The following is a 14,480-nucleotide window of genomic DNA, read 5'->3' as shown; positions in this document are numbered from 1 at the left end:
GGAACAAGCTCCCCATAGCAAGGAACACACATAGGAACAGGGGAATTGCAACGATGAGGGCATGGGAGTCGCATCGGAAGCAGCAGAACTTTAAGAAAAGGAACAGTGACGTCACACATCCCACCCAATCAGACCACGGGAGGCAAAGGAGAGACGCGGCACCCCCATAAAGATATACAAAAGGGCCATAGAACTGAAGAAAATAAAACAACAAAAAAGACCCAACCCACCCATCCCACCCAGCACCCCTGCAGAAGGCTACGGCCTACCCTCCAAACAGCGTGCCTGTCGCCCTAAACCAGAACCCGAAATATAGTGGAGATAAGAGAGAAAAGAAGCAGAAGACAAAAAAAGATACGGAAACAAAATAGTAAATAGGAGGGAGGAGCATGAGATCAGAAATAAATACGGTCGGCTACAGCCCTCCACCCAACCATACACTACAGTACATGTGTACCAGAACGATATAGACTCGAGCACAATAAAACTGTCAGAGAGGTTTCTCATAGCACTATGAATATGGGCAACTCCGCCATGAATTCGTATACCAATAATCTTTCGGGGGCCATGCATCTCACCCCAATCCCTTCTTCACTGCATTTACCACCCACCAAATAACAGCCTGAAGCGTGCAATACGATGCGAGGCAAGCACACAAATGAAAAAGAATACGATACAGATGCTGGTCAGAAAGGTCAATGAAAAAGCGAGTGAATAAAAATTCAAATAAGCAATCCAAATATATCAGCAACAGCAACAGGGGCAATAAAAACAGGAGTGCAGTCTCGTCGTTCGAAAAGGTGGGAGTATACTGGCAAAATAGAAACAAGACCTCATCAAGGTAAAAACAAGCAGCAGTCCGTCATCTTTCTCAGGCACCCGGGGATGACCGGGCCCTCGCACAGTGTCTAAGTCTCCAGTTTCCGAACATCGAACAGGAGGTTCTGAAGCCGCCGATGTACAAATCCGTTGGTGGATAGCAGCACCATATTTCGGAGCCATCGAGGGGGGTGAGGCAATGGTATCACCGAGGCAAGAGGGGACCTTGAAGGAGCGTTCACCCAAGATGGCGGTGGATCGGGACAAGTCCTCAGGAGCCCCGGGGGCAAAGGTTGCGTGTAAAGATCTCAAGGCAGCAAGAACGTCGCCGATCGTAGGCTCACGGCCACATGGCCATATTTCCGCGCAACCTAGCAACCGGAGATCGCCATCAGGAGGAAATCCACAGCTCCAAACTGCGGCAGCCATTTTGTAAATTCAATCCCTTCTTCACTCTCCGCCACCCCCGGAGCAGTCCACAGATGTAGGCCTTTACAGATGTCTGGGGGGGTCCCAGCAATGACCACCGCGGTGCAGAAAAGAGAGCCCCACCAAGCGGAAGGTCGCCTATGTTCGAGCCGGCGCTCCTCAAAAGTAGAGCTCGAGCGCGAGGGTCCAGGGTCGGTGGACGGAGCGGCGGCGGGGAAACCCCTTTACACGGTTAGTCCATGGAGCACCGCGCCCCGCACCAGCCTCACGGCCGTCAAGGCAGGCCCGGTTCAGGATCACCGGGGATTCCTCACAGTGGCTCTCTCTCCTGGTGCAGTCTCTCGGCCGGGGCCAACAGTCACCACAACGCCAGGCCGGATCCAATAGGCGAAGCCCCGGTCTCAGCTTCACAAAGGCCCCGGTTTCCGCGAGAGGGCACAACTCCGGATCCACCGCAAGTCGGAGCCTCCAGGTCAGACGGTGAGTGGGAGCGAAGTGTTGCGTTTCCCTTTCTTCGAAAATGTATCGTCTCTGGGCAGGATATGTAGCAGGATATGTGAGTCAGGCCAGAGGGCTGACGGAGCCGAGCTACAAGGCGACCATTTCGCTCGCGAGCTTGGCTCCTCTCGAGGCACTAAGAATTCTTAAAACTGATACTACCCAGTCTGTGGTTATTGCAGTGGCTACGTTTTTACATTGGACATGGAGAATCCGTTTAACTAAAGCATGTCCAAGATGATTATTTTAGCCTCCCACCGTATATATATTCTATCTGTAGTTCTTTTTTAAAATAAAAATGATCTTAACTTTAGTCTAATGTGTATAATGGAAGCTTGAATGTATAATACCTTATACCCAATTGAACTTAAATTATATTTTTAACTTGCGGGAAGGATAGTTGTTTTGCTACAAAGCCCTGGGATGTTTTTACCTATATTGGAGTTTGCAATTAATGACTATATATCCTTGATTATATTGATTTTATTTTTAACTTGCTGAAATGTTGTATTACTATTGTTGTCTTTTATGATTCATCATCGAAATAAAGACTTTTGATTGATTCATTGAATTACCCTATCTAGAATGCACTGTTAATTGTGTATCAGCATGTTTATTTCTAAATGGTGAGTAAATGTACACGTTACTTTAGGGATATAGGTACTATGACCTCCCATACTGAAACCACCACATGTCTCTGATATGGCACGGAATGCTACAGATGGGATAACATTGCTTTATGATCTAAATTGTACACATAACTACATGCTGAGTGTAGCGGAAAATAATCTCATCTGGTGGTTTTAAGCAAGTATAGTAACACGTATGTGAAAACAGACATGAAAAACAGATAAATACTGCCAACCCTATTTAGTTTCAATATTTATCTTCTTGTTCCTGTTCTCTTTGGTCCTTCATCTGCCTTTAGAAGACTTTTGATGTGCCCTCTTAACCATCCAAGTAGGAATTCACCAGGCAATGATGATTGTTTTTAGTCTAGCCTACTGTACCACAAACCTACAGTGCTCTTATAGTCCATTATTGGTTACCATTGGTTGAGTATATTGTCACACTCCTTTGATTGACTCTGATTCGATGGTGTGCACTCTTCTTGCCCACCCCCTGGAGCATAGAGTATTTACCCTCCTTATGATTGGATGATTTGTATCCTTCCACTGCACACATTCAGAGAGCTACTTTTTCTTTTTCATTCAGCATTTCATGAAACTGGATGTGCTTTCTTGCTCTCTTTCATGTGCTGCTTAGCTTCCACCTCAAATACCTGCTTCCCCATTGTCTTCCCTTCGCCCAGTCCTACGTTGCTTCCCTACCCCTCACAGACCTTCAAATAGATATTTTAAATTGCTAAAAACATTTTGGAGGGCTCAGCAGTTGCCATTTTCTGCAGGGCCACTTCGCCATTGTTTCACTCTTGTTTGTCATTTCAAATTATTTAAAAAAAAAAAAATCTTTTGGAATGACCCTGCAGCTGCCATTTAATGCCCTGCTGCTCCGTTCTCTACATGCCCCTCCACCCCAATAGCCACACACCCGCTCCTCCATTGGTTTTGAGAGGCCCTCGCTCACAACTACCATTTGCTGCTTGGCCTCTCTGCTAGCCGAAAACGGCTCTTCTCATGGTTTTATCGACTGATCTAAAGCAGTATCCACCATCTATGATTGATAAATAAAACATAAAACGGTGCCTGCGTCATGCAGTAGGTGAGTGCATGAAAGGTAAAGCACACATGCACACACCTCATTATACATGTGTTTTTCAGCAGAATGAAGTGAATGGCAGCAAGAGTTAGTTCATCATGCTTTTTTTTGCTGATGCTGCTCAGCATAGGCAAAAAAGAAATGAAAAAGCCATTAGGTCAACAAGGCTGGATTTGACAGTTTGATGATACTTATCAGTATGTTGTTGCAGCCTCCAGAACTGGGCACAGGACCTCAGGCTCTCATTGTTGTTTCCTAGTCGGTTTTGGCCTTGCTTAATGTCATTACACTATTGAACGTAGACAGCACATCATGGGGATTAGTACGTTCTACTGCGCTCTACTGTGGATGGGTTTCACATTTTGTATTCACAATACGAATTGAGGCATTTCTAGTTGATGACGTTCCCTTTCAGAACTTGTGTGTACTCTAAAGCTATAAATTGGCGATGTTTCTTAGGTATGTACATGCCTACTTGTTTTTTATTTTAATTTTTTATTAGATCCACAGCAGCAAAATTACACATACAAAGCAAAACAAAGAGAAACATCTAATGATAACCTCTTCAAGAGTCAAAATAATCATGAAATGCGCCCCAAATACTTAAGCCAATCTGACGTTTTTTAACCCCCTTCACAACAAATAAACTCCATTCCAGCTTATATAAATTATACATTTTAGCCCGCCATAGCTCAAATGCGGGAGGTTCTCTTTGCAGCTATTCTGAAGCAATACATAACCGAGCAACTGACATGGCAATAAATATCAAATGTCGATGCTTATACAGTGGGTTTAAATGAGTATTAGCAAACTCCATCCCTAATAACATAATCGTAGAAGTAATTCTCATCGGATCCATAAATGCAGATAAAAATGTCTCTATATCCGATATAAATCTGAATAATTTGCTGCAGCTGTAAAAAACATGCAGTCTGCATTCTCTTCCCCACATCAGAAACAGCTTCCATCAGACTCAACCCCCCATTTGAGAATTCAGGCAGGGGTGTAGTACAAATCAAATGTAGTTATAAAAACCTGTGCCTTCAAATTGGCCGACATTGATACTTCCCTGGAGTTGACTATAACCTTCTCAATAGATATATTTTGCTCACCCAAAATTATTGACCATTTTGCGTTGTGCTTGTCAAGATCGTCCACTTTATATGACAATAATAACTGATATACCACCCCAATATTTCCCTGACGTCTAACTATTTCAATAAGAGGTTTGGGAACTAGAGCAGCTTTTGTCCTTAACAAAAAATCCCTGATCTGAAGGAATTTAAAAAACTGCGATCTAGGCAAATCAAAGTATCTAGCCAACTCTTCAAAAGGCTTGAGCACTCCCCCGGAGGAAAATAAATCCTCTAATTGTATGACTCCTTTATTTCTCCAACTATATACATTGTTATTCCATAAAATGGATGATAAAACCTTTACAGAATTCAAAGGTGTATAATACGATATTTTCTCCAATGCGTCAAGTTTTTTCATTCTTTTCCATACTTTAAAAGCACTGTCTAATACTTTAAACCGTGTACGTTTGTAGTAGCTCCCATCAACTTCTCTAAACAAACACTGTCTAGCAATGGGGCCCAAAAGTATTAAAAAAATTGTCGGAGCCTCAGCTATACTCCTAGCAGCCTCACCTGTTAATAAAACCCACATTTTTAACAAAAAACAAGAATAAAAGTACAAAGTAAAGTCGGGTATAACTAGCCCACCTCTAACTACTGGTAACGTCATAAGCTGCATTGCATGTCTAGGTTTACCAGGGGCCCATAAAAACTTTCCACATATCGATTGGAGGTATTGTAGCTGGGTACCAGTCACTTCCAAAGGAGTTGACCAAAATAAATATACAACTTTAGGGAGAATATTCATTTTAATAATGTTGCTACGTCCAATTAACGTAAAATGCAAACGTCCCAATTTTTCTAATGATTCCCTGCTACTATGCAGTAAAGAATTCTAGTTCACTTCAATAACCTCATGCATTGATGCCCTTATTTTTATGCCCAGATACATCACCTCTTTCACAACTCTGGGATCTAACCAGACAATGCTATCTGAACACAAAATTTGTGTTTTAGCCACATTTAATTTGTAACCAGATATTTGGCCAAAGGCTGTCGCTAAACGATGAATCTCTATCAATGCTATAGAGGGGTCCGAAGAGGTTACAGCAATATCATCTGCATATGCAAAAACAGAAAATTGATAATCAAATACAGAAAAGGGTTTAATACGGGGGTTATTACTCAACTGTTCAACAAAATGATTAATATAAAGGGAAAACTAAAGGGGGAGAGCAAGGACAACCTTGCCTTGTACCACGAGTGATGCATACAGCATCAGAAAACAGACCCATGGCCGGGATTTTAGTAGTCGGTGTCTTATAAATAGCCTGTAGTGCAGTCATGAATTTGCTGCCAAATCCAATTCGATAAATCAATTTCCATAAGTACTCCTATTCCACACGATCAAATGCTTTCTCCGCGTCTAATAAAATCAAACCGAAATCCCGCTTTACAACACATGCAATATCAAATAATGTTATTACTTTATTCACATGAGAAACGGTTCCTCGTGAAGGTATAAAACTATGTTGATTTGGAGATACTAGTGAACTGATAACTTTAGACAACCGGTTTGCCAGAATCTTGGAGTATATCTTGCTGTCGCAATTTAATAACGATATCGGGCGATATGAGCCCACCAGATCCGGTTCTTTGCCCTTTTTGCAAAAGACTACAATGGTGGCTTCGGCCCAAGATTTAGGCGGATGTCCCCCTTGTGCGGCCAGAAAAACACTTAACATCTCTTCTTTTATTTGGTGAAAAAAAAGCTTGTATACCTCTGCAGGTATTTTGTCAGGCCCAGCAGCTTTTCCTAAAGCTAAACTCTTGATCGCACTTTCTAATTCTGCCATGGTAATAGGAGTATCCAATTGCTCCACTTCACGGGATCAAGATATGGAAGTCCTTCCTGCCACAAAGGACTTTCAATACCCTCTATTCCTCTCTGTTGTGTATATAACGCAGTGTAAAATTGATGAAAAATAGACAATATCTGCTGTGGATCTTGGCACAAATTGCCATTCCGATCCTTCAACCTGTGAATAGATCGTGCAGACTCCTTCATGTGCAACCGTAGTGCCAACAGTTTGCCAATGGTCTCCCCATATTCGTGATTTTGCTGTTTGAATATAAGATATCTTCTAGCATTCTCCAAGTTCCAAAAGCCCATAATATTAGCCTGATACTTAGCTACAATACCTTCTAATTCAGAGATATTCTGCTTATGCAAAGCGATACCTAAAATTAAGGCACCCTCTGACTCTCTCAAGGCTTCATAATTAAGAAGTAGATCAGACTTAAGTTTCTTTTGTTGAAATAATCCAAAGTTAAAAACTTCACCCCTGAGACAAACCTTAAATGTGTCCCATATAACAGTAATATGAGCCGACTGTCTATTATTTATAAAGAAATCCTTCATGCAGCACCTCATGTAATCTTTAAATTCATCATTTAGAAAAAGTTTCCTGTCAAAAGTAAAAGAATTAAGTCTAATCTGCTGACTAAGTGTGAATAATTCTAAAACAATAGGGGCATGATCTGAGGAAATTCTCTGATATAATTGAACAGAGGCACCTACTAATAGGGAAGAGGGCGCAAAAAAATAATCCAGTCTGACTAACTTTTTGTGGGGATATGAGTAAAACGTAAACCCCAGCTCAGACTTTTTTAGCATAACCCACACATCAACGAAACCATGGTCATTGACTAGATTACAAAGTGCTTTAAACACCCGTGGCTTCCTCCCTATATACTTATGGGGGCCTTCCTGTAACGCTTGATTACACAAATTAATGTTGATGTCCCCACAAATTACCAAAGGTTGTACCCACGAAGCCAATTTCATATTTAACTCAACAAGCGTTTCTGCCTCATCAAAATTGGAACCATAAATAGTGCAAACCGTAATCTTACTCCCTCCCAGCCCGCATTCAATTATAGCCCATCAACCCTGTTTATCAGATAAAGTACGCCCAATGGTAAACAATTTTGATTTGGCTAAAATAGCAACCCCCCTAATCATACCAGTTTGCTGAGATGCCAAAACTAATGAAAACCCCAATTCTTTCAAAATGTTTTGTTTGGACCAAGGTATATGGGTCTCTTGAATACAGACCAGGTCGGGCTGGATAAATCATAACTCAGCTGCAACCTTTTGCCGCTTTACCCAATTATTGAGGCCTGACACATTTAATGAGCATATTTTTATCCCTTTATGTAACATTGTGTATAAAAACAAAAACCCTTTCCCGGTCTCCTCTCTAAGCATATACCTAACCCACTGGAGAAACTCTTATCGCAACTACTACAGGTACCAGAACTTTGAGACCAACTCATAGTTTTGACTTTCCTCAAATGTAATAGTTCACTTGCTGCTGTTGAATTTTTACCCCTTTTACCCCACCTCAGTGACCCCCCCACCCCCTTATATCCCCCTACCCTCATCCCCCTCCTTTAACGAGGCTTTAGGACTCAAAGGGCCAGATGTAGGTAATCCAGATTTACCGATTCTAAAATACCGAATTTTACCGATTCGGTATTTTAGAATCGGAAAATGGGATGTAGGTAAAAATTCATTCATTTTTACCGAATCGGTAAAATTCGGTATCAGCCAATTGGTATTTACCGAATCGGTAATTCCCATTCATGCCTATACCGAATCGGTAAATACCGAATCGGCTATTTAAAAAAAGAGAAACCCAAGAGTCAGACAATCAGGTGCAACCACCCCCCTCCCAACCAGGAAGTGGCTACACCCAGGCAGGTGCAAGCAATCAGAAGCTTCTGGAGAAGCTGAGAGAGCAGAGCAGAGTCCCTGAGCCACAGGAAAACTTTACTGCTTTTGAAAGTGTAAAAATGGCAAACACCAGTGAGAAGGAAGGTTCTGAGAGGAAGAGAAAATTAAACCATGGAGCTGCAGGTACTCGTGGAGGAGGTGGGAAAAGTAAACCAAAAATTTTTTGGGAAGCAGTCCCTGACAGTGGCAGAATCTGCCAAAAGAAAGATTTGGATTGAAATACAGTCAAAGGTGAATGCTGTTGGAGTGACCCCACGGGAGATAGATGACCTTAAGAAGAGGTGGTACGACCTCAGGAGCCTAACCAAGAAAGAAATTGTAGACCTCCACAAAGAGGCAAACCATACTGGAGGAGGGAGGAACCGTGCACCTGCCCTGACTGAGCTGGAGGAGCTGGTGGAGTCCACCATAGAACCAGAGAGCATCTGTGGACTGGGAGATGCAGACAGCTCAGCCAGAGCTGCCACCAGAAAAGGTAAGAAGCATGCAAAGAAATCACCCCCACCCCATCACCTTCCCTTTCCCTTATGTGGCAGTGTTAACCCCACTCCAGTAGAGGTAGCAACATACACAGCAATGCATTAAGGGAGATGTAGTCATTTAAACACCTACCATGTCATACAGCACACCGAGCAACAAGTCATGCAATACACATCAGTGATAAGCAAGCTGAGGCAATAGCTACAGTGTGTTAGTGAAAAGAATTTAATTGTATAAGCAGTGCTGCAGGAACACAGAGTAAATGTACGCTTTTTTGTCCACAGGCGAGACATCTCACAGGCGTACCATGGAGAAGGAAGGCAGTGCACCACAGAGAGACGACACCCAGGAGGAAGGCACAAGTGCAGGGAATACCACAGAGGAGACTGGTGCACCAACAACACAGCCAGCCTCTCAAGACCTGCAAATGTCTCCACAGCTGCAGGCCTCCTCAGAGCGTTCAGGCTCCCCTCTGCTACTGTCCTCACCTGAAGTGCCTGCGTCACTGCCTCATACAATAACTGCCGTTCCAAAGAGGAAGAGGCATGTAGTTGCCACACTAGTCCAAATGGAGCCATCAGCAGGTGACATGGAGGGGATGAGACACCAAGCTTGGCTGGGGAAGAAAGCACTGCCATACAGCAGTCCAGCGCAGAGGGTGCCCGCCAGCCGCTGCCCGTGAGGGAGTTGCGGTGGGGCCGGCAGGCGGGGCTGGGTAGGGGCTGGGTGGGGGGTGATAAACACCGGAATCTGGATGATTGCCGGTAAGTAAAAAATTAAATTAATAAAACGAATTTCGTTCTGTGCCCTGCATCGCATTTTGCGATGCAGGGCACGCTACGAAATTCGTTTTATTAATTTAAATGTTTACTTACCTGCAATCATTCAGATTCCGGTGTTTATCACCCCCCGCCCCGCCTGCCTGCCGCACTACAACTCCCTCTATGGACCGCGGCTGGTGCCCGCACAGGTACCAGACGCAGCAGGCCAAGAGACAGCAGTGCTGCACAACATGTGGAGGGTCCCAGTGTCTTCCGTGGGCTGGAGGGTAGCATAGGGAAGATACAACGTATGCAGGGGAAGGCCAGCCAGTCGGTGCAAAGCCAGATGAGGCACCTGAATGACAACATGGCAAACATAGGAAAGGGAACAAAGAGATGGCATCAGGTATGAGGGAGATGGCTGCAGGGATGCGGGACATGTCACAATCCGTGCTTCTCTTGTGCACAAAACTGGACCAGGACAGGACAGCAAGGCGAAAGGACAGGCAGCAAGCACAGCGACACACTAAGGCAGTTAACCGCCTGGCCACAGCCACTTGCCTTCTTTGCAGGCGATGCGTGAACATGCAAGAGTGACTAACACACAGCAACAATGAGGTGTCCAGGGGCCTATCAAGGGTGACGAGTGCTGTAGAGGTGCTGCTGAATGCTCAGTCGGCACATACTGCAGCTCTGGATGTACCTGAGAGCGAGGAAAGCACCAGTAGGAGCAGCATGACAAGCCCCCCTATTGCTGAGACACGGAGGAGCAGCAGGCTCCATGGTGCTCTCACTGCCCACACACCTAGTGAGGACAGCCAGCCAATTTCATCTGGCACCGGTAGGCATGGCCAAAAATGACTACTGCTGCCCACACTCTGTGACCTTTAATGGGGAAGTGAGCCAGGACTCCTATTATTAATGGATACTATTTGTGTTCCACATTTGTGCCATATGAGTACTTGTGTAGTGCCAAAAATTAAACTACGTTGGGTACATACTCCACGTCTGTGTCTCTTTACTTACTTAAAAATAGTTGTGGGTGATCTCTGCCTGTCTCTGTCTCCCATCGGTTGCTGGCACCACTCCTGCTGTGTTGGGGTCAGGCAGTGCATGTTCATCATCGTGGTCCTCATAATTGCACAATTCAACCTCTGTGCCCTTCTTTGTATCAAGGTTGTGTAACATTGCGCAAGTTGCAATGATCTTACAGCAGATGAGTGGTGAGTACTGCCGTGCGCCTCCGCTTTTGTGGAGGCAGCGGAACGTTCCTAGTGGATTTGTGTGCCATGTTGTATCGTCTCTCACTCGGGGTTGATGGGTTGAGGTAGGGTGTCAGGATGAACGAGCAGACGGCATATGCGCTGTCACCTATTTGAAAATGATAGAGCCTTTAATCACATGCGCAAAAACACATACATCTGTAATATCTTTCAGGGTGTGTCACAGTGTTTTACCTAGCAGGTATCCTTCTCCGAATTCTTCCGCTGTCAGGCGTGTGTAGATCCCACTGTTCTGAAAGATGTAGGAGTCGTGGGTGCTCCCCTGGAATTTGGCCACAATGTCTGTGATGATGTTGTTAGCATCACAGATTACCTGCACATTGATGGAGTGGGTTGACTTCCTATTTCTGGAAATGTACTCTGTGGCAGCAGGTGGGCAGATTGGGATGTGGGTGCCATCAATACAGCCAATGACGTGTGCAAACTGTGCCAGTTGATAGAAGTCAGTCTTGGTCTTTAGCAGTTCCTCATGTGTCAAGAACCAAAGGAGAACAGGTTAAACAAGCACTCTCTAGATTAAATAGTATTACACCATATGTTCATCATCATTTACAAATTATGATATAGGTAAGAAAAGTTCTTTGAATAGTAATCATTCTTAGTTAATAAGCCAATACATAGTTCATTTATGGATTGCAGATTTCAAAATATGGATCCAAAAACTAATGTATATGTTCAAAAATCATTTATTTCATAAACATTAAAAACAAGTATTATATTTTCCAGCATACACCGCCGACACGTGTTTCGTCTTTTTAAAAGACTTTTTCAAGGCAAAAGATAATTATGTGTACTAAATTCTGGTGAGGCAGATCCTGTCTCGTAGCCCGTGTTTGGGAGAAATAGAAGGTCGCAAACTATCTCTGCCTCCAAAGATGGTAAGCCCAAAAAGACGCAGTTGTGATAAACCAGCTCTTTTCCCGTGCGTTTTGTTGTGGGGCATCAGATATAGTCCACCTTAACAGTCCGTAATGGCGGAAGTTGTCTTGAATAGTTCAGCTGTCTTGCTTTGTGGAGGTTGAAACCTTCATATATGTTAGGTTAATCGACCCTGATAAGTCTTAAGAAACGCGCCGTCCGTAAGGAGCCTCCACTGCTGACAGTTACCTATCAGCAGTGGAGGCTCCTTACGGACGGCGCGTTTCTTAAGACTTATCAGGGTCGATTAACCTAACATATATGAAGGTTTCAACCTCCACGAAGCAAGACAGCTGAACTATTCAAGACAACTTCCGCCATTACGGACTGTTAAGGTGGACTATATCTGATGCCCCACAACAAAACGCACGGGAAAAGAGCTGGTTTATCACAACTGCGTCTTTTTGGGCTTACCATCTTTGGAGGCAGAGATAGTTTGCGACCTTCTATTTCTCCCAAACACGGGCTACGAGACAGGATCTGCCTCACCAGAATTTAGTACACATAATTATCTTTTGCCTTGAAAAAGTCTTTTAAAAAGACGAAACACGTGTCGGCGGTGTATGCTGGAAAATATAATACTTGTTTTTAATGTTTATGAAATAAATTATTTTTGAACATATACATTAGTTTTTGGATCCATATTTTGAAATCTGCAATCCATAAATGAACTATGTATTGGCTTATTGACTAAGAATGATTACTATTCAAAGAACTTTTCTTACCTATATCATGATTTGTAAATGATGATGAACATATGGTGTAATACTATTTAATCTAGAGAGTGCTTGTTTAACCTGTTCTCCTTTGGTTCTTGACACTAGCTTGAAACCTTTTCTTGCTATTTTGACACCCTCTGTGGTGGGTGTGAATCAGGAAAGCAGTGCACCTTGTTGACTAATACTAAGATTATTACATTGGTAATTTTACACGTTAAATTATTTTCAGTTTGAGGTATATTTACGTTATGTGCGGACGCTCTCTCTTTTGAGAGACACTACCACCACAGTTCCTCATGTGTGTCGGGGAAGCTGATGTAATGATGCATTCTCTGCATCATGGCCTCTAGGAACTTCCGGAAGAAACTGGAAAGGCAGCTCTGGGACACCCCACCTACCGCAGCAATCACCCCCTGGTAACTCCCAGATGCAAGCAGGTGTAGGCTACAGAGCACATGCACATGGGGTGGGATGGCGTGCGCCCTTGGTGTTGGGTGCTCCAGGAGTGGGTGCAGGTCCCTAATCAAGTCCAGGATGGTTTGGGGGTGTAGCCTGTACCTTTGCAAGATCTCTGCCTCAGTGAGTTGGAAAAGCTTTATCCGCTGTCTGTAGACTTGCTCCTCCCGTCTCCAGACCCTCTCTTCTGCTGCCTGTAGCCGTAGCCGCCTTGCTATCATGTAGAATGCCGCCATTCTGGTCACACTGTTGCATTTGGGTCCTTTTTTAATAGCTTGACCCTGGTTACCACCCGCTTTCAATCCATGGTAATTACCGACTCTTAAATACCTAATTTATTGAAATTCGGTATTTACATCTCGTTGCTCTATTTTTACCATTTTTTATTTACCGATTCGGAAAAATTCTGATTCAGTAATTTTCCGATTTGGTAAATTCCGATTCGGTAAATTACCGATTCTGTAAATTTTGATTCTGTAAATTTCCGATTCGGTAAATTACCGACTCGTATTTACCAAATCGGTCTTTTTGGGTGTCCTACATCTCAAAAGCCCAATACCGGTCGGTAACGGCCGAAATTCAGTATTTTCGGCCGTTACCAACCGGTATTTGGCTACCTACATCTAGCCCATAGTCCTGTAGATGCAAGCTCGCCGTCAGCCTCCTGCCTTTACCTGTGGGTCCCAACGAAAGAAAAATAGCTCCACAACCACCGCCGGATTCAGCCGACCAGCCGGGAGAAGCCAGGTGAGCTAATCTCTAGCTTTCTTTAGCTTGAGTTGTTTCAGTCCCAAAAACGAGCAGATTTAACCAGCAGAGCCAATCCAATCGTCAATATTAAACGTAGAAGCAGAAGTGGGAAAATCAGTGCAGCGGCAACATAGTAAATGTAAAACACCGCATTTCTTTACTCCTTCATGATTTTCCCCCACAGGGTCCGGCAGGAGCTGTCAGCTCACGCGTCCTTGACGGGCGCCATCTTGCCCGGCCAATACAAATTGTACATGCCTACTTTTTATGCTTATTCCTTAATTCTGGAGGTAAATTACTCAAGAAAATGGTTGCTTTGTATGTGTCGCTAAGAGCGCATATTAAAAATACAATTAACCTAGAACTCTGGCTAAATCTAAACTGTGTGCTTAATGTCGAACAATTCAGAAAGATTATTTGTTCTATGTGTTCTCTGGTATTTAATACCTATTGCCTACTTTTAAAGTGAACACTGTACATTTTGTGTTGAAGCTGAAAATTAATGTGTCTAAATCGGAAGTATTCCATAGAAGGAGGAAATACTTTGTAAGCCCCCCTGATTCACCCTTGTGACATGCAGGTCATCCCGGAATCTCACTGTCAGCTCCCACCCTGCCGAACTACTCTAACAACACCTAGTGAAAATGTAGCTTTGAGTCTTATTTTATAGTTCGACTTTGCTAAATCAATCAACAAAGAATGTTCTAGTTGTCAAGCAAATCCTAGAAGAGATTTTCAGAACTGTATTAATGCAAAAGAAGCTCGCGTTCCCA

Source organism: Lissotriton helveticus, chromosome 5_1 (assembly GCF_964261635.1).
Source record: "Lissotriton helveticus chromosome 5_1, aLisHel1.1, whole genome shotgun sequence".
In the NCBI taxonomy this organism is placed as follows: Eukaryota; Metazoa; Chordata; class Amphibia; order Caudata; family Salamandridae; genus Lissotriton; species Lissotriton helveticus.
The sequence above is the reverse complement of the archived record's forward strand: the minus strand, read 5'-3'. Positions refer to the sequence as shown.